Source organism: Lichenostomus cassidix, chromosome 2 (genome assembly GCF_008360975.1).
Source record: "Lichenostomus cassidix isolate B80296 chromosome 2, HeHo_3.0, whole genome shotgun sequence".
NCBI classification, from domain to species: Eukaryota; Metazoa; Chordata; class Aves; order Passeriformes; family Meliphagidae; genus Lichenostomus; species Lichenostomus cassidix.
Window position 1 is genome coordinate 71341422 of NC_139482.1, and position 26515 is coordinate 71367936.

The following is a 26515-nucleotide window of genomic DNA, read 5'->3' on the forward strand; positions in this document are numbered from 1 at the left end:
AATAGAAGAATAATTTAAAGCCAAAGATTGATATTTGAAACCTAGCTGACTGGAGGCTGGGCTTTTTTTGGTATTTGATTTTTCATTCATTAAACTGTTAACCCATTTTCAGTCCATCTTAATGCAACTCAGTCGCATCAGTGTTTTAACAAGCTGTTAAAGGAACCATCTTATAGAAATGGATGGGCAAAATTGTGTCCATATTACAGCACTTTGACTCTGAACATGGGCATAATGTACTGAGCATGATATAGTGCTCCTTCAATACTCTCAACTGGGGGTAGTAAAAAGCAAAGAAAGGCTGGGATGTTTGAGGGAAAATCTCTAAGCTCTACACTTTATATGTGATTCAAAAGCCAAGATTTTGAAATTACACTAGCTGGTTGTAAATTGAAGCTGCGAGAAGCGGCAGTGTGTCCAGGTAAAAGTACACTGCCTTGTTATCTGTATTGAAAAAAGAATAGTGAAAAACTTGAGGAAGAGTTTGATGCTATGAGCTCTTGTGACTACTTGTTAGCTTGGTTATATTTTGTGCTTGACAAAAAAAAAAATAAAATTCATCCTTCATGGCCTGCACATTGCTAATGTAAGTGGTGAAGAAGGGCCAAAACAACCCTCTTCACCACTCAAGATGGGCACAGGCTGACCCAACACACAGGCTCAGGAGGTTGCTCAGGCATGGACTGCAGTCAGATGGTGGAGGCACCTCTGCAGGGCTCACACCAGGCCAGTCACAGCACCTCAGCTGGAAAAGTCTGTCCCCACACTTGAACACAGAGAGGTCCCCACAGGTGCTGCTGAGACACAAAGCACACTTCATTTACACGTCAGTGGAGAATAGTTTGAGTACGTGCAGGCACTGAACTTAATACTGTGCTCTATCAATACTAATTGCTCGTAGCAGTGTGGTGACATTCTGCTGGTGTCAAAAGCCTTTTAATCCATTTCCATGGAGTTGTCCTGTCCGACGATTAGTGCTTCCCCTGTTTATGCTCAATGGACTATTTCCAGACCCCACTACCAGCCTGTGCTATGTTTGCTCCGTCAACCATCCTGCATGGAGGATCTTCTGTTAGGGGATGTGACCTTACAATTGCCATGGCACCTGACATCCCTGGCTCACACCTAAGGCTGTGGAACTCGGGGCCTGGCGAGGCGCAGCCCAAGGGATGCTCAGGCCTCGCAAGTGTGACTGCACTAGCTCTGGAGTAGTTCTCCTTCTCCACTGCTCCAGGAGAAAACCTTGCACAATGAGACACCATAAAAACTATGAAAAAAGGGGGTTTTTTGAAGGAAAAAAACCCCCAACTGAAGCGGTGCTTCAGTGCAGTTTTAACAACGCATGTTGGAACTTGATGGCACGGCTGAAATTATGCTCGACTTGTGCAGAATTCCCAGGCGGGAGGTGTGGGACCGGCCCCGCTCCGGGCCCCGCTCCCGGCCCCGCTCCTGGCCCCATTCCCGGCCCCATTCCCAGTCCCGTTCCCGGCCCCACTCCCGGCCGCGGCCGCCACGCGGGGGAGCTCCAGGCCTTGTAGCAGGCCCGGGACTAAACTTGGCCTCAGGCTCGGCCCGCTGATACTTTGGAAAAAAAAAAAAAAAATTAAATCGGTGCTTTGATGGGATATCGGCAAAAAATTTAAGAGAAAAAGGGAAAGGGTCGCCAGTGTTAAAAAACCCCAGAACAAACAAACACACAGTCCCCCCATCTCCTTCACTGATACACATTTTAAACCACAAACGGCTAATCCTTACACTGTTTCCTAGTAAAGTATTTGAGACAAAAAGAGTGGATTTTTTTTAGCATTTTAAACAGCTCAGCTGGAAGCCGGGAAATTAGCATGAAGCAAAATATTTGTGGGAGCTTAATACAGTTAAAAGATTGTTATTTTCCCTGACATAAGACACCGGGGCCAATTAACCATTTCCAATTAAGCAGCCTAAAACAGAATAGCACACAGCAAGAAACAGTGGCCAAACAGCCATAACCAAACTAGGGAATTAAACTGGCCACGAAAACAAGGTAAATAAATTTCTGATACAAAACCATAAAATTACTATAGCATTGAAAGACAACAATTGGATGAAAGAATGAGAAGGGAAAATCATGCTCAGAACTGACATTAAACACTGTTCTCCCCAAATCCTACCCATTAAATGTGAAGCTTTGGTTTATCTAGATGTACATCATATTGCATTGCATAGCTCTGCTACATTAATGTGTAGTGGAATGCATTCCTTCCTACTCATCTGAGAAACTCCCAACTTTTGTCATTTTTGTTGAGATTTCTATACAAAAGAAAGTTAAATGTATACAGTAAGAAACATGTATTTAGTTTTGTCTTTGAATGACTCAAAAACTGCCTAATCAGGATGTCACAAGACTGTGATTACACGTGTATTTATTACTCTGGATTTTTTTAAAATTATTTTTTTATAACGTTTAAAGTTTTTCGTCTCTAAACAGTTGACGCTGGAGTGGGCAGTTTGGAATTGTCTGGAATGGGGAAGAGACTTAAAATTTCTCTGAAATGGCTGAGGTAATATTTACAGGTTCATAACCAGGCTGTTGCTGGTGCTGTTGTTTGCTCTTCAAGGTTGGGTTAACAGTGTAACTGCCATGGTGACTCTCTGGCAACCTGGAAATGCAGAATAGCACTTCAGCTACTAAAGAAGACAAACCTAGTGCTGGCTTACAGTTCTCCTCGTAGCTAGGAGAAAATCTTGGAAGAAATCCTGCAATCCCAGAGGTGGTCTTTATTTTCACATTGATGATTTATGATGACAATTTTCTCATACTTTGTAATGACACTTCAGGTAAAACTGTCCTGCTCACAACACAGAGCTTGGCCACAATGGATAAAAAAGGTGCATGGCAGCCTCACATGTAGAACCTGACAAAAATCTTAAGACACTCTGATACTTTTAGGTGCTAAAAAAGCAAGCTCAGAGTGGCTTTCCAAATGACAAATGTTTTCCTGCGAGCCTAGGATGAATATATACATCAGCAGCTATTTTTCAACTGCCATTTTTTCACAGTTCAGCCAACTCTGAATTATTTGTGTTGGAACAATCTCTTAAAGACACATAAAAAGGTGTGGGTTTAAACAACATTGTCATGATCATTTCTTAAGATCACTGCATGTAATGATTAGATCTTCCCTGATTTGCTGAATAATAAGCAATTTGCTATACACATAAGGGCCTGAGACTATCTGTACCTCTAAAATTATCTATGCGCATAAGTATTTGCAAGATTGGGCTTGTCTAGGCTAACTCATAAACACCAGAGCTAATTCTCATTTTAGCTTAAATTAATTTTTTTTGCACTCGTTCTGTACCTTGATAGCTTTCCCTTGCTAGTACAAAAAGAAGCAGCGACTTTGATTGCAATGCGGTGTGAGAACAATTCCAAACTCCTGAGATGAGAAGGATTTGCATTGACCTCTCATTCACACCTCCCAGCGCCGGGGAGCTGGCTCTCAGGCATTGCCGCTCTGGTCGGAAGACAGGATAAGGTGCAGCGCGGTGCAGCACTTGCTGGCTGCTTCCTCCGGAGCCGTGCTCTTTGTCTGCAGCATGTGTAAGGGCAAGCCCGCAGGGCTGTGCGGTGAAGTGAGCCGTGGAGAGCCCCCAGCCCTCCCCGGCGCTGTCAGCAGCCCCCCCGGAGCAGCACCTCGTCCATCCTGCTGATGGGATGCTGCTCTGGGATCTCTGCCTGGCCCTTGCACAGGTACCAGGCAGCGCCGGGACCTGCAGCACAGCACTGAGCCCCTCCGCAAGGATGATCTTATCACCTCGGCATCAAAATCAACAGTGCCGCTATCAAACACTGCCTGCGAGAGACATCTGCTATTTAAATGTATTCTAGCAGATGAAAGGAATGGAAACATAAAACCCAAACACTTCCCTTTTTTCCTAATGTAATCAGTATTTTTAAGCAGTTTATCTGCTTATTAATAGGAAGGTTTTAAAACATTTTGCTTGAGCTGACATTCTTTAATTATAATATTCACACTGCTGAATATGCAGTCACACCAGCAGAAGCTCTATTGTGAAAGAACACACAGATTCAATCTGTTTCTTTCTCTGAATTTTTCTGACTTGGTCTTATTTTTCCATTCATCATTATATTTTTGTTTGCTTCTCATATTTCTTTTTAAATGTGTGGGTTTTTTCCTCTTACTCTGTTGTTCCACTTGAAAACACCAGGATTAGCATGCAGATGTTTTTTTGATCAGAGATTTTTTTTAATCATTTCCATTTTCCACAGTCTATTTGGGGAGTTGGGGATTTTTTTTGTTTGTTTGTTTTTTACCCTGTCTTGTTGGGTTTTTTTTCCTTTTTAATGTATTACCCTAGTCTGAGTGTAAACACCTTCTGTTTGCTATTATTTTCCTAAAACAGCATTATAGAAAATTAACTTCTTCTAGTTAGATAGATCATGAACTATAATACTTCTGCCAATAATCTAGTAACTTCCATGTTTTTAGTGCTTTGATAACCAGGAAAGCTTAGGTCAAACAGATATTGGTATAGGAAGGTTTTGGGGGAAAAAAAAAGAAAAAAAAAAGATAACATTTCAGCACGTTTGTTATTTGTGGAAAAATTGTGCTGTAATACCTTTAAAAATGGCTTTTAGAATTCACCTAAGTTACAGGATTTACTGAACATAGGTCGATGAGAAAAATATTTATATTCCTTGCCAATAAGGAAGGACCAACTTTCTATATTTTATTTAATTAAAAGGAATAATGACCTCTTTAAATGAGCTCCAGTTGGAGTTTTGGGTAGGTTGTTATCTGCAGGCTATCATTCACAGGAGTTCAGTTACACTTAATTTTTAGAAAGCTGAGAGGAGAAAAAAGACATTCAGCATCTTAGCCTGAGGAAACTGCCATCAAATGCTGCTTTAAGCCACGACAAGCAGAAAGAATACAACCCAAGCTGTTACCACCCATGAAACTTGCAACATCCACCTTCATTAAATCTATATCAAAAACACTGAAGAGGCTCAGGAATGGCTTGTCTCTTGCATTAGAAGGACTGATCAATGGATTTTACAGGGCTGGTATTTCAAGATCAATTTTTAATGTCAAGAAACTGAAGTTGGGGGTGGGTGTTCTTCCATAACCCTGAACATTTCCAGTAACTAGGGTATCCACCACTGCTGTTTAGTGGCTGTATATTTCTTTAAGAACATCCATGCCTGAAGCATCCATTGAAAGGGAAGCTCATCTACACACCATCCCTTACAAGGAAAGGCAAAATTGCCTGCAGTGATGTGTGCTGGCCAAGCTCAGAAATGCCATGAACATGTTGTTTGGGAGCTTGGCCAAGACAATAGAAAGTCCTGTTAATTTCCAAAGTTCATTTAATCCCTAAAACTTTGTAAGTTCCCTCTTCTCCAAGAATGACTTTGGACCCTGAGGGGCCACAGCAATTGCATCACCATGTCCTGGAACCGCCAAGGAGAGGCTCCAGGGCAGCAGATCCAGGGCAGCTGCACAGAGCCTGGAGTTCAGTACTGAGAAAGCACAACATGCACGATTTAGTTACTTCTTAGAAAGTATCTGCCACCACCTTCCCCGTGCAATGGACTTAATTCCTGGAAAGGGTTATTGGCTAAATTTAAAAAGATGATATTGAAATGTGAATTGTCCCTTGAAGGTTTTTCTGCAAGTAAGCCAAAAAAAAAAAAAAAAAAGATGCTTTTTCCTTTGTTTCTTGACACCTCATTAAAATGGGATTTTTTTAAGTGTTTAAAAAAGCTATCTTTTTTTCCCACAAGATAAAACATAAGGTTATCTATTACCTGAAGCTATAATCAGGTTAATATAACAAATCTGTTTTTTCCCTGCAATCCTATTTATTTTTGCTCAAGTAATCAATTTTTTGTGACATCACATACTTCAAGGAGAAAACACAGGATGACTCTGCTACAGCACTACAGCAGAGCAGCAAAGAAATTTTTTTTGTCTTGCTCTGCAATATGTAACTGAAAATGCTTTAGGGGTTAGTCAGCTTTCCTTAGAGCTGTGGCCATTAAGAAATGTTTTCCCAACCCTTTTCCAGTGTCCTATCAAAAATTGACAAAGGCAGAAGTTCCTGTAGCCCTGCAGCTCCATTGCACCAACATAGTTGAAGCAAAGGCAATGCAGGCAAGGTACAAACATCTAGGAGTAGGTGTTTGTGGGGAAATGTGGATGTGTGCCACCTCATGTGAGGGACCTGGGTACATGAGGTTACAGAGGGATTATCCTAAAGCTGCTGCCTTCTATCTTGCAATTTAGTGATTTCCTATCCCAGCACAGCAGTTTATTGCAAGAAGAGCACAATTTAGCATCTCTTTGAACATACCATTATTAATGAATATATTGTAATTAGTTCCTGCTTGTGAAGCACTTAGACACAGAGGAACATGCAAGTGTTAAGTGTTACAGTCATTATCATTCACCTTTACTTAATACATTTCTGTTTTATTTAGTTACTTGAGACCAAGGCATCTGTGTGTCTTTGGCCAGGCTGCACACAGGTGAACTAGTGAGACCACAGGAATGGGAAAGTGGAGTCCAGAAATCTGCCTTGCTCCAGAAAGCTAAGAGGTAAGTTTGCTGGTAATGTACTAAGCAACTAGTTAGCAAGGAAGTTATAAATGATCGCAATTAAATTTACTGTATTGCCAACCCCAAATCTCCAAGTTAATCATAAGCTGGACTGACTTATAAATACCTTAATATTGTTCTTTTATATCTTGTCCTTTGGTACACTTCATGTTTTCAAGGCTTTCTTCACATGCAAGAGCTACAGATTTTACTTTTTTAGTGAAATCTGTGTATAACGACATCCTTACCTTAACAGGTCAGAGCTTTAATGAAATAAATGCTAAGAGTGGGCAACAAGGAATTACATACACAGTAAATTTTCAGAAGAAACAAACACCATGAGAAAACTAAAATATAAAATATTCATTAATTCTAGTCACATCAGCTGACAATTTCATTAAAATCTATGAGCTAAAATCTCAACATCACCAACTCATAAAAGTCCACTGAAAATGTCACCAGGATCTCCAGTGGAGAGGGACAACCAATAATTCAATCTAACTAAGAGTGATTGTAAGTCCTGTCATTTGGCCAGACAATCTAAATGACAGAAAACAGGATCATGTCCTGTTATAAATTTCATTGGATTTGGCTTTGCTTTGTCCTTGGAAGAATACTGATGTGCTTGTCTGATGAACCGAAACTTAAGGCTGCGTTTTAGATCTGATTTGGATTTAAGTAGAAGAAAAAGATGCCTGCATGGGATGAACAGATACTTGCATTCTAGATGCATATACATCTATTTGTGTGAGGGCAAAAATCGGTTCTACTTACAATTACATGCCCTGCGGCCTTTTTTTTTAAATGCCCGTGTTTCTGTGAGGGTGCATGTCTACAAAGCTTGCACACTCAGACAATCTTCAAACCCCAGTGTCCAGGTCTGCAAATATCTATTCCAGTGAGTCATCACCAGCTTCATGAAATAATTTTCCATTGTAAACTTGCAAGCAATCTGCTCTGGGGTATGAAGACCTTAAAAGGCAGTGATAAAATGCGCATTAGGAAAAAAAAAATTGAACTCAGCATGAGATCACTTATGAAAGGAAGGGCACTGACACTCAATCTTTTTTTTAAAAGTGGTCTCTCATGGGTGGTTGCAAAACCATGTATTTTGCACTCCTTTCCTGTTCTCCTTCCATCAGAGGGGATATCACAAGTCAAAGTTTTATGATTTAAAAATGCAGCCTAAATGCATCAATGTATATATATACTGCAGGTCTTTCACAGTATGACTAGAATGTGAGACAAGTGAATTCCACTCTGAGATTAGAGGGTGGAATTCCCCTGTAGTTCACTGCAGATATGAGAAAACACAGGCCACAGGCTGTCTGAGCCACTCAGGGGCCCAAAAGTACAGGATATCTTCCTATGCCTGTCTCCATGGTAAATCAGCTACCTTAGAATGTGCTCTTTTTTTTTTCCCCTTTTAAATCTTTTTATTGGTGCAATGCTTCTGTGGTGTAGACACTGTCATCTTCAGAGGCTGAAGGTTTGTTTGTCCGCAGAACAGATAACAGATAAACAGCAGCAATGAGAGTTTATTCAGCCCACCTCACCAAGGAGCCTGGAGATCACTGCAGTGCCGTCCTCCACGCCACTTCTGGTTCATGGGCCAGTGCCACTGAAGTTCTCAACAGATGATGCTATTAGTACAACCCACTACTATTTATCTTTTTTTTCTGTATGAAAGGGAATGAAATACTTGTTTTGCTTACACAGTCCCGCGAAGAGCCATTAGGTGGTACTAATAGTGCTTTTGGCAGCTGGCATCTGTTCTAGAGGGGGTTTAAGTAGGGGCCTTGAAGGTAAAGGGCTTTCAAACACCCGTTTGCTTGCCAGTCCCCTGAGGAATAACAGCTACGTTGGGATCAACATACTGAAAGATGTGTGATACCAGCCAGCAAGCCAGGTGCTCTCAATGGCAGAGTAACATTTTATTGGAAGAGACAGGCACGTGAGGGTGAGCTGTGAAACACAGATGCAGAATTTCTTGTGAGGCCTTTTAAAACACTCTTACTGAACTACCTTGTCCAAATAGCACTATTTAAAAACTTTTGGAGAGTATTTTGTTCTGTCTGAAAATTTCACTCCCCCAGAGTGATTTATCAATCCACCATATTGTGGGTAAAAAAGATAAATTCAAAGTCTTTCTTTTTCGTTTTGAAAATAGACAGAATTTTAGATGTAAAATACAATCATATTCTTTACAAATTATTACTATTCTACATTTCTTGTGTTGACATTCTGTATTTTCTTCCAGTGCCAGTGGCCTGAATAGTAATGATGTAGCACAAGCCAGGCAGTCACATGCTACTTGTCCTGAGCATGACTCTGGGTAAAATGCTCATTCCTGTGTCTAAAAGAACTGGTATTATAATTTTATTCTTTTAATTGTGTTTGGGTTTTTTTTTCCCTGATAGAAGAAAAAAATTCACTAGACAACCTAAATATTTCCTTTATGGTGTGAGATGGTTCCAGATCCTTTCCACTCTTTGCTTGTGGCTTTTAAAGAGATCATTTCTGCAAGGAGCTAGGATTCAGCATCCTATTTTTGGCACAGCGTCCATGCTTCTGACTTTGCATGGGAAGGGTTAGAGCTGAGAAAGCAAAGCTGAGTATTTATATCACAAGGTATGTGAGCTGTGCCTAGAGCCAAGCAGTACAGAAGACTTGCAATGCATAGGTATACACCCTGTCCTGCACAGTGGACAACAACCAGAAGGATGCCTCTGTGAAAATGCGTTCCTGCCTTCTGGCATCCTTTCAGGCAGGCAGGAACAATGCACAGCCCAAATGCTCCAAAGCATCCTCTGCTTTGCATCCTGTTCATTAGCTGGTAAAGGCAATGACAGTTTCTTAAAGTTACTGGAGTTAGACATGGATTTACTCCAAATTAAGGACTTGGCCGAGACTTTTTTTCTTTTTTTTTTTTTTTAATGCATTAGCAGATGGCAAATATGCACTGAACACAGAAAAACTAGTGGTTTTTGAGGGCAATGGTTGCTTGCAATGCTAATTTGGGGCTTTATGTTTATGCAAGCTAACCTGGAGGGACACATTTCAGAGCTGGGTTGAAGCAGTGGAAAGACTCGAGCAGCAAAGTGCAGAATACCAGTAACCCATTTAAAGCTGGGGTGTGTGAATGCAGGGTTGGGTGTCTGCTTGTTCTAAGGAGATTCAGAAAATAAGGCAGGAGCAGATGTTAAGAGATCACAACTTTATGCATTTCCCTCATTCAGTCATGTCAAGATGAAACCATTAGCAAAACCTTCAAAATGGGAAAGTATTTGGCTTTTTGTTTGGATTCAGGCTAGCTGACACTCCCCTCAAGTTGATGTCCACATGTTCTTTTAAAAAGGATGTCCTCACGAGAACATTTTAGAGCACTGTTGTGTGGTAGAAATCAACTAGTAATGGGCATCCAAAAGCAGAGGTTGAGAGATGTTCACAAACCAGGTGCTGACAGATTGTTTTCATCTAGCAGTTCTTTTGATGGATACACCATATCTGTATCTGCAAACTGCAATGGCACAGACAACCCTTCCCTCAAAACTCTGTTTACCTTGCTGCAGAAAGCAACCTGGGATAACCACAAAATAGCTATTGACCAAGGTTGAACAGCTTATAGAGTTCTGACTGTGCAGCCACAGACTAGGAATAAAATTAAAATCAAAGCCCAAAGAAGAGGTCATTTTCCTGGCAACAGTTCTACACACAGATACAGTGGGTAGATGTGTCACTCTCAGAGCAAAATGGATCCTGATGACAACTGACATCGCATAGTATGGTCTCCCTTGACACCCAGGAGCTACCAGCAAATGTTTTGTACCTCACTTTTTATATCTTCTTTTACTTTCTTTAAAGAATTGTGATATCCTGTGTTATGCCTGATACCATGCTGTTTCTACACATAAGACATTCTTGTCCATTATGGTCAGACCTGGTTGGTTTTTTTTTTCCCCTTTTCTGATTCATTTAAGGGAACGAGGAAGCCATTTTTGGGAGTGAAAAATCACAATGACCTCACCTGAAAATTCTGGGCACAGGAGACTTTAAAACCATTCCAGTGGCTACAGAATGAATCATAATACAGCAGGTATTCAGCTACCTTTTTTAATAAGTGTGCTTTAATTGGACAAAAGCGTAGCTGACACATTTAACTTACACCTCTATTACAGGGTAGAACTAAACCACTCTCTTCTAATATGATTTCCTGTGAAGTTAGCCATATTTTGGTCAAATAATACTGCAGCTAAGACTGATTTCTCTGAACATATTTTTCCATCTGGGACTATATTAGTTTAGAGCACTGCTTCACACAATTAGTGTGAACCTGTGGACATTATTGTAATACAAATAAATATGTGTTGCTCTAGAAAAGTTTTGATAACTGGTTCACCACATGGCTTAAGTAGGAACTATCCACTTGCACTGTGGATTTCTGTGTCTCTGGCCACAGAAGTCCCATGATATCACTCCTGCTCTCTAGCTACATGGCTGAAGATTTTTTAATAGGAGAGAGAGGAGAGAGTGGGGGGAGCGGACTGCTCTAAGTTTCTGGGCATGTCCACTTGATAATTTATTCATGCATTTTCTTCTGCTTCTTTGGTCTGGTTTTTCAGCTCATATTTATCATCACAGCTCCTTGGAAGTCAATGGAATAATATTTGTTTGTCCTCTTTTGACTGAGACTATGACTGGATAAAATTGTAGTCAGAACTGAAGAATAAGCTGCAAACCTTGAATGTTGTTAATCCAGCATCGAAGGGGCTTATTCCTCACAGGTACTGCTCCCTGATTCAGCACAATCTTTTGAGCATTTGTTTAAATCCCACTGAAGGTAATGACCCACAAGCACAGGCTGAAGGCAAGCATCACAAGAAAATACTCTGTACGTCTTGGAGTCCTTCTAACAGCAGATTATTAAAATGTAAATGCAGCCCTAATACTAAAATTCAGTTTAGCACATCTTGAAAATCCAGGAAAATGAGAAATCTTTCTCTGACTGTGGTAATGGTGACATGATGAGAGTTCAAATAAAGCAATGAAGATGTTTAAATATCAACATTTCTTTAGAACCTTTAAGTGTCTTACTGACTAGAGAAGCTAGTCTCAGGAAGACTAAAATAACATCTCCCTTGCTGTGACCCAGTGGAGCTCATAGCTGACAATCTTTTCCCTTAGCTCTACAGGCTGTGACCACCACATCCAGCCCTTAGTGAAATGAGTGTTAAATGCACTGAAGAGTATCAGAAATGGAAATACACTAGGGGAAAAAAAAAAGCCACACAATTTTCTAAAGCAGCTGAACTTGGAGACTTAGCTGACTGTCTAGTCAAGGGGGGAATTAGGACAGTTTGAAAATAGGTAACAGAATAGGCCATTGTCATTATTTTCTATTTGAACATTAAAAAAAAACAAACAACAAAAACCCAAAACCAAACCAACCAAACAAAAAAAAATAGCTTTGCCAGAAGAAGAATTAATTCAACTCTGTTCCACTAAGCTGCATATCTTTGGCCTGACTGCTTACATGGTAGAATGAGCAAGTCTGGCCAGCAGATTTACTGGTATCTACTCCCCACCCCTTTCCCACCTGGTGGCATGCTCTTTCCTGGGCTGCCTCAGTAAAAGCAAAAAGCAAAAGCTCCTGCTCTAATGCATCCCAGAACACAGCAGCAGAATCACCCTCTGCTTCTCTCCTGGCAGAAGTGGCCCAGAAGAGACCTCATAAGCAGGACTGCGAGGTTGATGGAAAACTGAGATACTGGGATGGAGTTGCTACTTGTTGCACAACGTAAATGTCAAAAAGGCAAACTCCCCTCTGGGAAGGTGTATCAGGCAAAACTTGGTCCTGTACATCTGGATTTCACTCCCTAAAGTAATGCCAGCTGGGCAATATTCAGCTCCTGGTCTTGCAGATCTCAGCCTGACTGCCAACTGCAGATCATCCTCTGTCCATGTGGACTTCAGGGACAGTGAAGAGCAACTGAGCCCAGCATGAGACAAAAGCCATCATTTTGCAGGATCAAGCCCATCACAGGATGCAAGAAGCAAACTGTCCCTTTGACACATGTGAGGGGATGAGGTACCAAGGGATCAGCACAACAAATTGGTGCCTGAAATATTCACATGAGCAACATTTCAGAGGCAGCAATAATAATAGTAATAATAAAAGTAATAAATAATGAAAAAATAAACCTGGGTATGGTTTCTCTTAGATGCAAATCAAGATTTAAATATAAAAATGATAGGCTTCTGTTAATCCTTCTTAGGAAGTCATAAATTGTTAATCAGACCTTAGGCAGTGTTGTTTAATACCAACTTTAATAAAATAGCTGCCTGAAGCAGAAAGACAGTTGGGATCCTGACTCTAAAACTTCGGTAACCTCATCCACTTTTTTGTAGCCTGGGGCTCTTACACTACCATTGATACTAACTCCTTTGAAATATGCTCATTTTTTAGGCTGCTAAATTATTAAACACCTTATTAGTTGAAAGATTAGATGGAAAAAAGTCATCTCTGTATGACGGAAAATGGATTGGAAGAGGAAAGAAAAGTTGAGGGAATATTTACATAAAAGATACAGTTCTGTTGTTGATATACAGAGGTAATCCATAATCCATAATTCATTTAAGAAATGAACCCATCAAATTACATAACTACGCATGACAAATTGCTACTGTTGAGCTATCCTACAATAAATTACAAGGAATCATTCCTGTCAAGAGTGTATTTTGTTTGAGACTAAAAAAGCAATGTCGCTGCAAGGTTGTTTTCCCTCTTGTTCCATAGGATTTGTCTATCACAAACAATGTCTCACACTTCCATCATGTAACTTGATTGGGGTAGAAAAAATTCCCTTGTATGGAGTAACCACAAAGTCTCCCAAATTAAAACTGCTTTGAAAATTGCAAGAAAAGGGGAAAGGAAAAAAAAGAACAGTGTTTCTTTCTCATTATTTCTTAAAACTATTTGTCAGTCAGGTGAGCAGATCTTTAGACTGGAAAATAAGAAACAGTCATTTCCTGAAGTGTGATGTCTTTTTAGTGGATGTCCAGAGCAGCTTGTTAGCATACTAATTCTTTCATTTAATATGCAATACAGAGCATACTTACTACTTTGAAGTGCTTATTCATGATGTCATGGATATTAGTGTATATTTCTTAATTACACAACAGAACAATCTTTCCCCTTTCAACCTACACTTTCTGCTGCTCTGATTGGTTTCTCTAACTAGCCAGAATAATCATTTTGCCACACAGAAGCAGAAAAGGAAAAAAAAGTAAACAATTTTAAAACCCATTTTAATTTAATAACAAATTGGGAGCTGTACTTTGTGTTAAATTAGCACTGCAAGCCTCATACCAATTCAAGGCAAGGTTCCCTGTTCGTTACTGCTTAATTAATCAGTCCTGTTTCCATCTAAATGAAAAGTTTTCTCTCTTCCCTATCATCTCTAATATCTCATTTCAGGCAGCACATCAAGTTAATCTTGCTTATATTAGCAACTTATTTTTAATGGCTCTGTTCAATTATTTGGTTGGAACATGGTGCTAATAATGCCAAGGTTGTGGGTTCAATCCCTGTATAGGCCATTCACTTAGGAGTTGGACTCGATGATCCTTATGGATCCCTTCCAACTCAGAATATTCTGTGATAATTCATCCTATCCCAGCTTGCAGATGAATCCCACTTGATCTCTTTGCTTTGTATTGGAAAGTCAGAGTCGATGGTAAAACAGCAATTGCAAGAGCAAGCTCATCCAGCCCTGTGATGAACCTACCATGTGAGGACAAGCACCTACTTCCAACACAATGAAGTCTATTGAACTTTTGGCTTCCTGGTGCACCTTGTCTTCCCTGAGGCAACATAGCCCTTAGAGACATGGTTTAGTGATGGACTTGACAGTGCTGGGTCGATTCTTGGGCTTGGTGACCTTATCGGTCTTTTCCAACCTAAAACATTCTATGATTTTAATATGCACAGAGCTGGGCAAAGAATTATTATCTTATAAAACAACAGAGGAGTATGAAACAGTCCCACGGAAGAAGAGAAATCTGTAAGGGAAGGAGAATATGGAAAGCTGGGTGGTACCTGAAAACATGTCCTCATTACCCTTCATACAACATATCTTGGAAATAAAGCTGGGATAACCATGACTCCTGCACTGCCATCAGTAGTGTATACAAAAAAGTATCAAACATTCCACCATGTCACCTTTGAACGAAGTGAAGAATAGGACTTGAACACCATCTGGTTGAGCATCTCCTTATGCTGACCCACCATTCCCAGAGCTGGAAAATGCTTCTGCTGCAATAATCTGGTGCTTTCTATCACCAGTAGCAAAGCACACTAACTGGGACTTAACAGCAGACTCTGGTGTTTTGGATTGCACCAACCTGGCCCTAGTCAAACACTTACTGAAGCTGCAGTCACTTGTATGTGCTAGTCTCTGTGCCTGTCTTGCTCAGTTCAGCCTCCAGAAGTAAGTTTTCCAGCTGCTCCTGGTGCTGGGATGGCTGCCCATGTCAGGATGTCTGTTGGTAACACTGAAAACCCCTCAGGCACCAACACGGCTCCAGCAGCTCTGTCTGGAGAGACCCACAGCCTCCGAGATGTAACAGATACTTGCTCAGGTCAGGGCTCGAAACTAAATCTGAGCCTCAAGTGTCTGCATCACAGGAAGGCTAGTTTTAATGCCAGTTTGACAAATATAAATACTTTTGCAATAAACACAAAACACACAATATTAAATGACCCTTCCAAGAGGACAAAACCTGTTCTTCCTGAATAATCCCAGTATTTACTTTTGCTCCTCCAGGACTCAGGATGTTATTGCAACAGGGAAGACAGATGTGCAGCATATTTTAACCTTCTAGATTTGCAGCAACCAGCCTCTGACCTCACATTTACCAGCCTGGTTGAAATTACAACCTGCTGCTAAGGAAAACTCTGTCACACTTTAAAGTAACTCCGATATCAAGTAGCTTTGAGATATCTGACAAATGAGTTACAGTGGATTAATGAGGAGCTGCTTCAGAAATCCTGCAAAAGAGACCCTAACATGTTACAATATGGTAATACATTTAATTTAATAGCAATATAAATTATGTGCTGAGAAGAGTGGGAGCCTGGTTTTGTGTTGTTTTGTTGTGTTTTATTTTTTCCAAGAGGAGGAGAAATCTTTCCTATAAATCAGAGTGCACACTTTTGTTTCTGATGGGAAACACTGCTCTGAAAAGCACTGAATTTCAAAGCTGCTTGAGATGAGATTGTCTGCAGAATTGTGCTGATGGCTGTAAATATTGATAAATATGATACATTGGGCCAGCTTTTTTTTTTTTGATGCTTATACCTTGCTTCCTCTTAAGTGCAGATGACCTGAAGACACAGGCACCAGGAGGAAGAATCTGAGCTAAGAATTGCTTTTAGAGATGCAACACGCAGTGACACTTGCACAAAGGAAGGATGTTCCCATTACATGCCAGCAGAAACAGCCAGCAAGTGAAAATCTCAGTCCAGTCCTCTCTATCCCCTCTGCAACTGCTGATGTGAGCTGACAGACAGCAGAGAATCCTTCTCTATGCTGTACAAATGATCCAGGGCTATACTGTTGAAGGGGCTTCAATAAGAAATTATGATTATTCCTTGCACAGGTTTCTTTTTTTTTCCATCCCCATTTTGCCTACTATTAGTCTACTATTCAGGGATACAAATTATACAAATATTTGGAGGTCATGTTGTGGTCACCAGGAAAATAACTGCAAAGCTGTAAACACTTCATTACAAAACCCTGACAACCTGATCCAGAACAGCACTTAAGTATTCAAACAGCCTTGTGGACTTCGGTGCAGTTTATAGGTACTTTTCAAAGCAAACTGCTCTGGGACCAGGTATGATAAGTCAGAGAGAGAACATGCTTTGTTTATGGCAGAAATAACTTGGTAATTATCAGCAGTGAGCAGGGAAATACCGTAGCAGGGCATTCATATTATTTAGACTTAAATGGACTTTAGATGAAATAAAGGGTTTTATAAAACTGGTTGGCAGAGCATGAATTGCTTAAAGGGATGTGGCTGGTGGACTTAAGAGTTGCTTCTGCATATTTTTCCCTTTCAGCCCTGACAGCTAAATTGAGCACCAATTTCACAAAAGAAATTTGCTCCCTGAAAGAGGTTCTAACTCTATATATCCCCGCTCTGTGATCTGCCAGAGTACTCTTTGCACTATGAAAGTGAGGAAATAGGTTCTCTTGAATTCTTGTAGCACTTGATCAGTTTGCCAGGCCAGCTCCAAAAGCATTAGGTCATAGTAGGTGGTACAGAGCTCAGGACCTGGTACTACTTCGATCTAAACTGGCCACATAACTTGTAAATTTAATGTGTCTTTTTTATGTGTCTTTTTCTACTTCTCCCTCTATTTTATTTACACTAAGATCAATACCTGTGTCAGGGGTATTGGTGTACACCATGTCCTTATTCAAGTAACTTCCCTTTGACTCACCTTTGTATCTATGTGCTAGGAATACTACTCCTTAGATGTTTACAAAGCAGGGGTGCTTTGAAATGAATTCATACAGGCATGGACATGAACAAGAGATAGTGTGGTATGACCTCTGGCTGCCCCAAACCACAGGGAGCAGCATGCAGAATAGGCAGCCTTTTATGAGATTTTTTTTATCCCCTTCTCTCCCACAGGCATAAGTAGGTGGGAATGTATGAAGCAGGGAATGCTAAAGAAACACTGTGGCCAGTCCAACTCGGCCAGTGAAGAGAGTAAGGTCATTACCACCTTGCTTGGGGACAGCTCAAATTACTTTCTCCTGGGAAAAAGATATTCAGTCTTGTCTCAGACAGCTCTGCTAGCCTCCCCCTTCCCCTCCACAGAAAACATGGCTGAACAAACAAGTAAAAAACATTCAGAAAATCCTTTGGGGAGCGAGTGTCAAAGCAGATGCAAGGAGTCCTTGAGAAAAATAATTGGCTTTCTTTTGGATGAAAAAAAGAGACCCAAATCTGACTTTTTTCCCCTATCCATTCTTTGATCAGCTCCAACAACTAAAGAGAGCAGGAGAGAGGCAGGAGGGTTGACTGCAAGCTGTACTTGCTGTAAGATCCTGGTTCAGCATCCCTGCTGTGTTACGGTCTCCTCCTGTGACCTTGGGCAAGTCACTCACCTCCGTCGTGATTCGCTTCCCCTGCTCTAAAACACGGCCAATTATACAGGCCAGCCTCACAGTGGGGCCTGGGGGGAAGATGTGGAATTGTGGAATAATACTTGGACAGATTTTGAGTGAAGGCCTCATGTCGATGAACCATACCTTGTTCCTTACTTGAAGTGAAACTCCCAAACGTCCACAGAGTATCTGTGGGTTCCTGGGCTGGCTTTTTGGGGGTTTTTTTGGGTTTTTTTGTTTTTTTTTTTTTTGCAGACTACAATAAGCTATATAATTTTCTTTTTGTCCATGAAGATACTTTTGTAAAATAGTGATTTCTAGACTAATGACACCCTAAAGTTACAAATCATTAGGCACTCAAAGAGAATCAATTCAGGGAGGAAACAGATTTCACCTGAGTCCTTAGGGCAAAACTAAAAGCAACCGTGCTTTTAATTATTTTTGCTATGGTATTGGATCTATGGGGATGAGGGAGGACACATCTTTCTAAGCAAGAGGGCTGCCCCTGGGGTAACTCTGTCCGTAGGAAGGTTGGCCCCTGGGCTGCACAGCGTCAGCACCCCACCCAGGGCCCACAGGCACGAGTGGTTCTCCCACCACTCCATGTCCTCTCACGCAAGTCTGGATAACCATGACCTTCAATGCTAAGTGGAATTACCATCAGAGACAAGTATTTTCTTTGAGTTTGGTGTTACCCTCACAACAAAGCAGAGCTACATGCTAATGATCGTGTTGATTAAGCAGCCTTTGTGCTTATGGAAGCTATTAGCTGCCAATTGTAATGAGGGAGCAGGCAGCTCTGCTTTGCACCAGACAGGCACTCAGTAGTACTCCTGCAGGTACTCCTGCAGTACCTGGGGAAACTTGACTAGTGTTTAATTTCCGTGCTAATTTTCAATTCCTGCTGACCCTTCTCCCAGGTCCTCCTGCTCTGGCTCTGTGAATAGATGCAGAAGTGGGAATGCGGGAAAGATACACTACCTATTATCTCAGAGGCAGCTGTAAACATTACAGCAAGATAATGAAATTAGTTTAGCTGAGAGGAATTATGGTACCCAGATAGTACAGGACGGATTTCATTCATAAAGTGCTCTCTTCTGCGCATTGTGGTGTGTCACTAGGGAAGAGCTGAGGGGTTACTATGGGTATTTATGTTGCAAATCAAATCTAATAGTTGCATTCTGGCTAGAATTAAGCATTTTCTGACTATATATAAATATATATGCATATACTGACAAGACAGGCTAATTAACCCATAAAATATTTGCCCACAATGCCAGAATAAAGCCATTATTGAACAGGTTACTTAAAACATAGCAGGGCTGGCAGTGTTCCTGAATGAGACCAGATGGAAATGTATATGCACTTTTGTCTGTGTGCCTGGTGCAGAGGAGGGTATGGAGAGGGTGTCTTGTGGCTGGGTGTGAAGAAAGATAATGCACTATCACTGTACCTTGGATGTTTCAGCATGGTGCCATCAAGTGCTCTGGCACCATCACAGTTAATCCATCACTTCTTTGCTTAAAGCTTCTTTTTGGAGGTCCAACATCCTAACTCAGGAAAAACACCATGCCGGTTGAGCCTTTTCCACCCTGACAGGACTAACAGGCTCCCCTCACCCTTTCCCATCAGCACTGTGCCTCACTGCTGCTGAAAGGGTTGCAGCTGCAGAAGAAATTGTTCTTTCTGGTTTGAGAGAGAAAAACAGTCAAGGAGCAGGCAGCTCCATGAGACTGGATGTACCAACCAGTAACATTAATTCACACCACTCTATAAACACTCCCAAACTTCAGTTATTCTATTTTCTTCTGGGAATGCTCTTGCTCACAAACAAACAAAAGCATAAACTCAAATATTTACAGTCTTTGTTTGGGCCTTTCAGTGCCAAATGCACAACAAGGAAAATAGATAAAGTGGAAGAAAATGATGGCAACCAGCCACACCTGGAGTAAGGAGATGGTCATGGATACAAAGAGGGATAAACCTGCCTGAAATGGGAGGGGAGGTAGCTGATGGGTGATCAGGATTAGGACACACAGCATTGCCCTAGAGAAGCTTAGGAACCTGAGCCTGGATGGACTCCCAACAGATACCAGCCAGTCATTTGGGAAGAACCAAAAAGCAAGTCTTAGGCTGAGATTTACAGCACAGAAAGCCCAACTGGATGTGAAGTGCACACACTCAAACTTTAAAAAAGCTTTTATCCAGCATTTTCCCCACCTAATTCCACTGCGGCTTCACTCACAGCACAACCCAGAGAGGATGACTTTTTCTGCTGATGTTTTGCATTAATTATGCATTCTTCAAGGGTGTTTTTAAAACAGGAACTAATAACCTGCCCTGTACCTTTTTTTAAGCAATAAAGACAACTAACAGCTCGGTTTAAAACTAAATGTTCACTGTACATCTCATCTCTCCCTGTCCCCACTGAAACAAGGCAAGATGCCATACCTTTCTCTTTACACAGCATAGTTTTTTTCAGACCCCTTGGAAAGGTCTGCCATGACTAAGCATGCAGCATGAGCAAACCAGCTGCTACTGGACTTTTATTTGAACCAGAACACATTGAAACTGGAGAACAGTATTTATACTGCAAACTGAATCCTGCATAGAGTCAGCAGAGGAGATGCTCTCTGTGTGTCACAGACCCCTCCACTTTGTGTGCAGGATGGGAGACTCACTTTAAAGATTTATATTGAGAAGGTCCTGAATTTGGCCCCACCATGGTAGTCAAGATAACCACAACTGAGTTTATCAGCCCTAAGATCTGTGAACCCAAGAGATTATGTAGAAACAAAAAAAAAAAAAAAAAAAAAGGTAAACCCCAAATAACGCAAAGCCTTTGATGACACAGGAACAGTTACTGCAGCTAACTACATCTTCAAGGGGTTAATGAAGAAGTCTCCCTAACACCCAGCTTCCAAGGCAAAGCCCTTCCCTCATGCTTATGACAACCAAAAGATACTGAAAACCAATTCTACTTTATTTTGGTACAATTGCAGCAGAGCCACTAGAGGAATTGTAACCATTATGTAAGATGAGGCACCATCACAGTGGGGCCTGCTGCTTCCAATGCATTCTACCCACTCTTTTTTAGAGATTTCAGCTACCTTTCATTTCAGCAATTAGCCACCATTTCCAAGGAGATCCAAAAACAATTTCCTGCACATCTTGAGCCACAGTGCTGCAAGACTGCTCTAGAAAGGTAACATAATTTACAAGTAGTCAACAAAGGGCAAACAACACACAAAAAAGTTCAGTTAAGTACAAGACAGAGACCACCATTTCATTTAACAACAGATAAATGTTGATGCTCTCTAGATTTGTTTGACCACCACACGGCACACAGGCAACCGCCAGAAAATCCAACAGTGGTTCCTTCCCAGCCCCAAAATACAGGAGGATTCTATTACCAAGCAGCATATCAGTGTGCTGAAACCTCCTTCAGTCAAAGCAAAAATGATGTAGCATATCTGAAGGGACAGCGGTCTGGAAGGAGGCTCCTGCCCAGAGGAATCCAGTGTGCCCTTGAGAAGCAGGTTGCTCATTTAGGGAAGGATCTCAGCTGGTAAGAGCACAGGCACATTCAAAACTTCTATCAAGTTCACATCAGTTTTGAGATCTGCAGAAAGTGGGGGGGAAAAAACCCACATTTTTTAATGTGTGTATGTTTTGCTTTGAAGGAAGTCTCTCAACTAAATATTATTGAAACAGCAGATGGCAAAATGAAAACTTTATGAAAGGAAAGGCTGCCTTGAGTGGCAGGTTACTGTTTGCATGGAAGAGCTGTGCAAAGGAAGAAGGGAGGGAGGGAGAGAAGAGTCAGAAGTTAAGATGCACATTTCTAGCTGAACAACTTGGCTAGAAAACGTTGACCGTGTCTATAAATGTAATCTTTAGAGTGCTGGCATGGAGAGATGCAAGAGCTGTGAACTGGTGTGAAAACTAAAATACCTAGAGGGACTAATAAGTCCCTATGGGGACCTCAGTTACTTAAATGGTTGCAAAGGATAATTGCAGAGAACTACAACAGGGCTGAATCAATGCCATTTTCCCTGGGAAATAAAAAAAAAGGGAAAAAAAGTACTGCTGCCTCCTATTACGTTATTCTGAAAAGACTGGCTGCTTTCCTCTTCCCTCCCCCAGCTCAAAAGTCAACTGCAAACCACCAGAAATATGTCCAGAAAGATCATGATGCAGCTGAAAGCCAGAAGCGTATGAGATTATATATTTACTGGTGCTGTGTCAGATAACATCTGAGAGGAGAGGAAAAAGAGATTCAGCCTTGCAGTCTTTATTAGCATGTTTGGGCTCTTTAAAGGAGCTATCCAATTGTGTCATTGCTGCCAGGCCTTTAAAACTGTATATATCCATGATAAAGGAATCTACTTCATCTTGATCACAAGCCTGCAAGCCCTATCCGAGTCTCCTGTGACATGCAAACTTATTGCCTTTAAACAGGAATTAGAAAAAAAGAAATGAATAGGGATGCACCATTACCCATAGCATTATATTGCTCAGGAACAGATGTTAATCAATTTTATGGAATGTTTTAAGTAACATGCAAGCACTTTTGCACAGAAGTGTCTGCATAATAGAAATTTCAGCCCAGCAAATACAGGAGATAAGCCTTTATCTTGACTGGGAGAGCTGTGTCTATTTTGATTAAAACCAAAGAGGTCTGCACGACCAAGCAATTTTATTCCCTTGGAATTATGTCATTTCCAGAGTGCTACTACACACAGTCCTGTGACAAAAAGAAATGGAAATAACCTTGTTCTTGATTGTAATGTTCTCCTTGCTCAAATGTTCACGCATGTAGCTCACGAGGTACACATGTAGGATGTACATTCCATCCTAACAGATTCCTGAATAGACAAGAACTGCACTCTCTATTGCAGCTGTGCTGGAAGAACAGTAAATTTGGATAAAGGACTGACCTTACACTCTGAAAGTAATTTGTGCTACACAATCTCTCATGCAGTGCTTGCAGAACTTTAAAATCCCACACTACAGACAAGTAAAAGGACAAGGGTGCTCAATCTTCTCGATTTGTATAAAAGTAGTAGCTGTGCCATTATGCTGGGAGTAATTTCGGTCGTTAAACTTCTCGAACCTTGAATGTCATCAGGAGTTACTTAGGTGACCAGCCACTTGCACTTAAAAAGTACTGCACTTAACTCTCCGTAAAATATGGATTTTATTGCAGCAGTGACAGGACTCCTTTCCACAGCCGCTGACCTCTACTGCTATTGCTTGTCTCTTGACTCAACCTTTTGCATAAGAATACACAGATGTAGTATGCAAACTCATTTCCCTGTGTGTGCATGTAAGTAGGTGTTACTTACATATGAATACATAAATAGTTCAATCTAGTTGACATAGAAAGTATGTTACCAGCTCCTTAGAAACATTTACTACACCACCAAATTCAGTGCTTGCTTTCTGCAATTATCCAACTTCTTTCCTGTAAAAATGCCTGTACGCCTACCCTCTTACTTCCACCACCTCCAGCAGTCCCCAGCCCGTTCTTTTATCAAATAAAAGACTTCACGTTTGTCGATTCCTGTAACGTCCCTAGATCTGCCCGCTCTGCCCTCTTCTTTTCACTGAGGGAGCGCCTCATTTCAACTGTGCTCCACATTCAGTTCTGCACTTTGCCTCGGATTTCGCTCAGGATCCGAAGGGTTTTGCCCTGTATTCATTTCACAGCAACTAGGCAGTATCAAGAAACCGAGACAGACTTTTAAAATTATTATTTTCCAGTTATCCATCATTTTGTTGTTGTTATTACTAATTATTACTGTTATTCTCTTGCAAACACACACGACCCCTCTCCCGCTCTCACCACCTCTCCTCGCCCGAAGTATCTTGCTGGCGATGACAATCCCCAGGAAAACGCCGCATCCCTTCGCCCGACTTACAACGCCAGCAAGCGTGGTCCCCACACGCCCCTGAGCCCGGGGGGGTCAGCCCGGAGCGGCGGCGGGGGCAGAGCTTTCCGCAAGACAGCTGCCAACTTTGCAAAATAAGTGCTGTCCCCCCTCGTCCGTCCGTCCATCCCCGTCCCCCCCCCCCCCCTTAATTAGCATTCCCAATAAGCACAGCAAAAAGATGGGGAAAAAAAAAAGGCAGAAGGCTGGTGAAAGCTACAACTTGCCCCTCCAGAGGTGCAGAGCCGCATCTCCTTACCGGCACGCAGGGACGACGGGGCCGAGCCTCGCCCGGGTCGGCGGCGCGGCAGCGCAGCTCCCCAGCCCCTTCTCCCGCCGCTCAGCCTCCCCGCCTCGCACTAGGGCTCCCGCTCGGCCAGCAGCACTTTTTAACTCCGGCATGCAGGCAGCCCGAGCCGAGGGGGCTCTCTATCTGATTGGTTTCCATTCACTGCTCCTGATTAATAAAAAAAAAAAAAAAAAAAAAGGAAAGGAGGAGGGGGAGGGAAAAAAAAAAAGCCAAACTCCTCCCTCTCGGCTCGCCTCCCTGGCAGGCGCACACACCCCGCACATTCGCGCACCCGCACCCCTGGCGCCGGCGCTGCGGCTGCCGCGGCCGCCGGAGCTGCCGCACTGGGGCCGGGGGGGCGCGGAGCGGGCGCGGAGCCGATTCCTCCGGGCGGGCAGGGATTTGCAAGTGAATGCGGTGGGAGGGCAAAGGGGGAGGGCTGTGCCAGGGAGCCCCCCTTCCCCCCCGAGAGCAGCTCCGTGCTTGAGGTGGAGAGCAGCCAGCTTCTTCCCAATCGTTTGGTAGCGATAGCTAAAGCGGAATAAAATCGGGGGAGGGGGGATAAAGAGGAGGCAGAGGCATGCTCCTCTGTTGCGAACTGTGTGCTTGTGCTGTGCGGCTTCTCATCCTCAGAGCTAGTCTTAAGTCCTCTTGACACCTGAGATACCCGCTGGTCTTTTCCCACACTTGCCGGGAAGTTCCTGGACTTGATGAATCAAGATATTTCTGTGAATTATTAATGGAGATGAGATGACACTTAGTGGGGGTGATCACATGTGGCAGTTTCTATGTGAATGGGAAGCAGCAGAGGGGGATTTTCCAGGTGCCTGCCTTTGCTTGGTCCCTCTCTTCCCAGAGGGCTCCCCACTCAGGAGGTTTTGACTAATCTTAATGCAGAACAGACTGAAATCTCAGCTTTTGCTGTGGGACTCATTGAGCCCCTCTAAACACATGCATTTTGAACAACCTCTCCCCCCCACAACCCCCTAAAACCAGCCTGAATTAAGACTTTAGGTTTTCTTCATCTAAGTATTCAATTACAAGATGGAAAATGCCTGCCAGTTTATTATTTACCTGAGCAGAGTCCACTCCAATTCAGCTGCACAGTGTCCCCTTAAGATTCATGGCAAATGTTGCAAGAAGTGAAGCTTTCTGCCATTTGCCTCTCACATCTCCACAGTCTTAGGTTTGACCTTTATGATTTTTTTCTCTGCTAGTAAATCTAAACTCATCTTGGTTTTCCTTTCTTTTTCCTTTCCATTTTCTTTGCTTGCTCCTTACACAATTTCTGCTTGCTGTGTGTTTTAAGGATGGGTCTGTTCTGGCTCTAAGCCATCTTTGTGTCCTATTTCTGGACTATTTCAAGGCTTTTAGTATAATTTAAATATCCTGAGCACCAGGAATTCAGGTAGCAATATTGCTGCTTGTGCTGTAATTTCTACAGTGCTGCAGCACCACGTCCACAACATAGCTGAAACTGGTGCTGGACTTGTAAAATGTGGAATATATAAAATTTTCATAAGAAAGGATGTTCTTTAATGTTTGATCTTTGTGTATTCTCAAGACTAATCAACAAGAAGGGAGATTTAATCCGTGAAACACAGCTAACAAGCACACTCTAAGTGATGTCCAGGTGTTAGAAAAACAAATTACTTGTTGGTAGAAATGCCTTGTTAAGATTTAGGGCCTGACATGCTTCAATGATCTCAGACCTTGGGGAAGGTTACCAGAGCTTGGGAAGAAGGATGTACCATTGATAGTGGACGCAAAGAACGCACAATTTGTGGGCCACAAGGACAACTGGCAGAACTCCCAAGGTAAGGAAGAAATTAATAAAGCCAACTCAGCAATTATGCTGAAATCAGCTCCAACTGGGTAAAAGGCAATTCTGGCAGGGAGAGATCGTGACTGCCGACTCACGGACCATCAACCCAAGAAAACCAACAACCTAAAAGAAGAGAAAGATTGAGCATGCAGATTAATTAGCATGAGAAGCAAGAGAATCATTAACCAATAGATGATAGAATGCTAATTAATAGAGAATTATATAACTTGTAGCCAATAAACATTAATTCCTTTGTTTGCTGAAATGTACAAATAGTAAAAAATTTGATAGTTGGTGTGCTTGATTTGTGGAATACCACTGAGCACCCAGGGTTGTGCAACTGTGAAATAAATAATCAATGTGTCTTTTGAGTATGTAATTATTAGCTTGTTACACACTGAGTAACGCATCTGATTTTTGGGGACAACAGGCTCCTTAAGAAAGCCTTTAAGCTATTCCTGACAGTCACTGTGTTGGCAGAATTCTTCTTTTAAGGATGCTGTACGATACCTACAAAAGCCAAATCAGTGTAAAGAAGTAGATTCTGCTTTGAATTTGTTTGTGAACGCTACTTCAGCAAAGGTAGAATTTGCTGAAGGTACCACTGCCATTATCTGGCCGTTTTAGTCTTTCCACAGCTGAGTTTTTCCAGCTTGCAGATCATTCTGGTTGCTCTTCTTTGA

General features: G+C 41.8%; 1 protein-coding gene and 1 long non-coding RNA gene across 3 annotated transcripts in view; one reads left to right on the forward strand and one right to left on the reverse strand.

Moving 5' to 3' along the window:
• Positions 1 to 24568, reverse strand: part of CDH6 (cadherin 6) — a 103532-nt gene extending 78964 nt beyond the window's left edge. Inside the window, exon 1 of the mRNA XM_085052100.1 lies at positions 23978 to 24568. The gene's annotated coding sequence lies outside the window, so the exon portion shown is untranslated. The remainder of the gene's footprint in view (positions 1 to 23977) is intronic.
• LOC146441629 (uncharacterized) lies at positions 708 to 12753 on the forward strand. Of its 2 annotated transcripts, none has more exons than XR_014849994.1 (4): positions 708 to 846; positions 6488 to 6605; positions 10586 to 10701; positions 11228 to 12753. It is a non-coding gene; the product is annotated as an uncharacterized LOC146441629 (long non-coding RNA). The 2 variants fall into 2 exon arrangements; XR_014849993.1 differs by lacking the exon at positions 708 to 846 and adding an exon at positions 904 to 2023.
• Positions 24569 to 26515: the final 1947 nt, after the last annotated feature.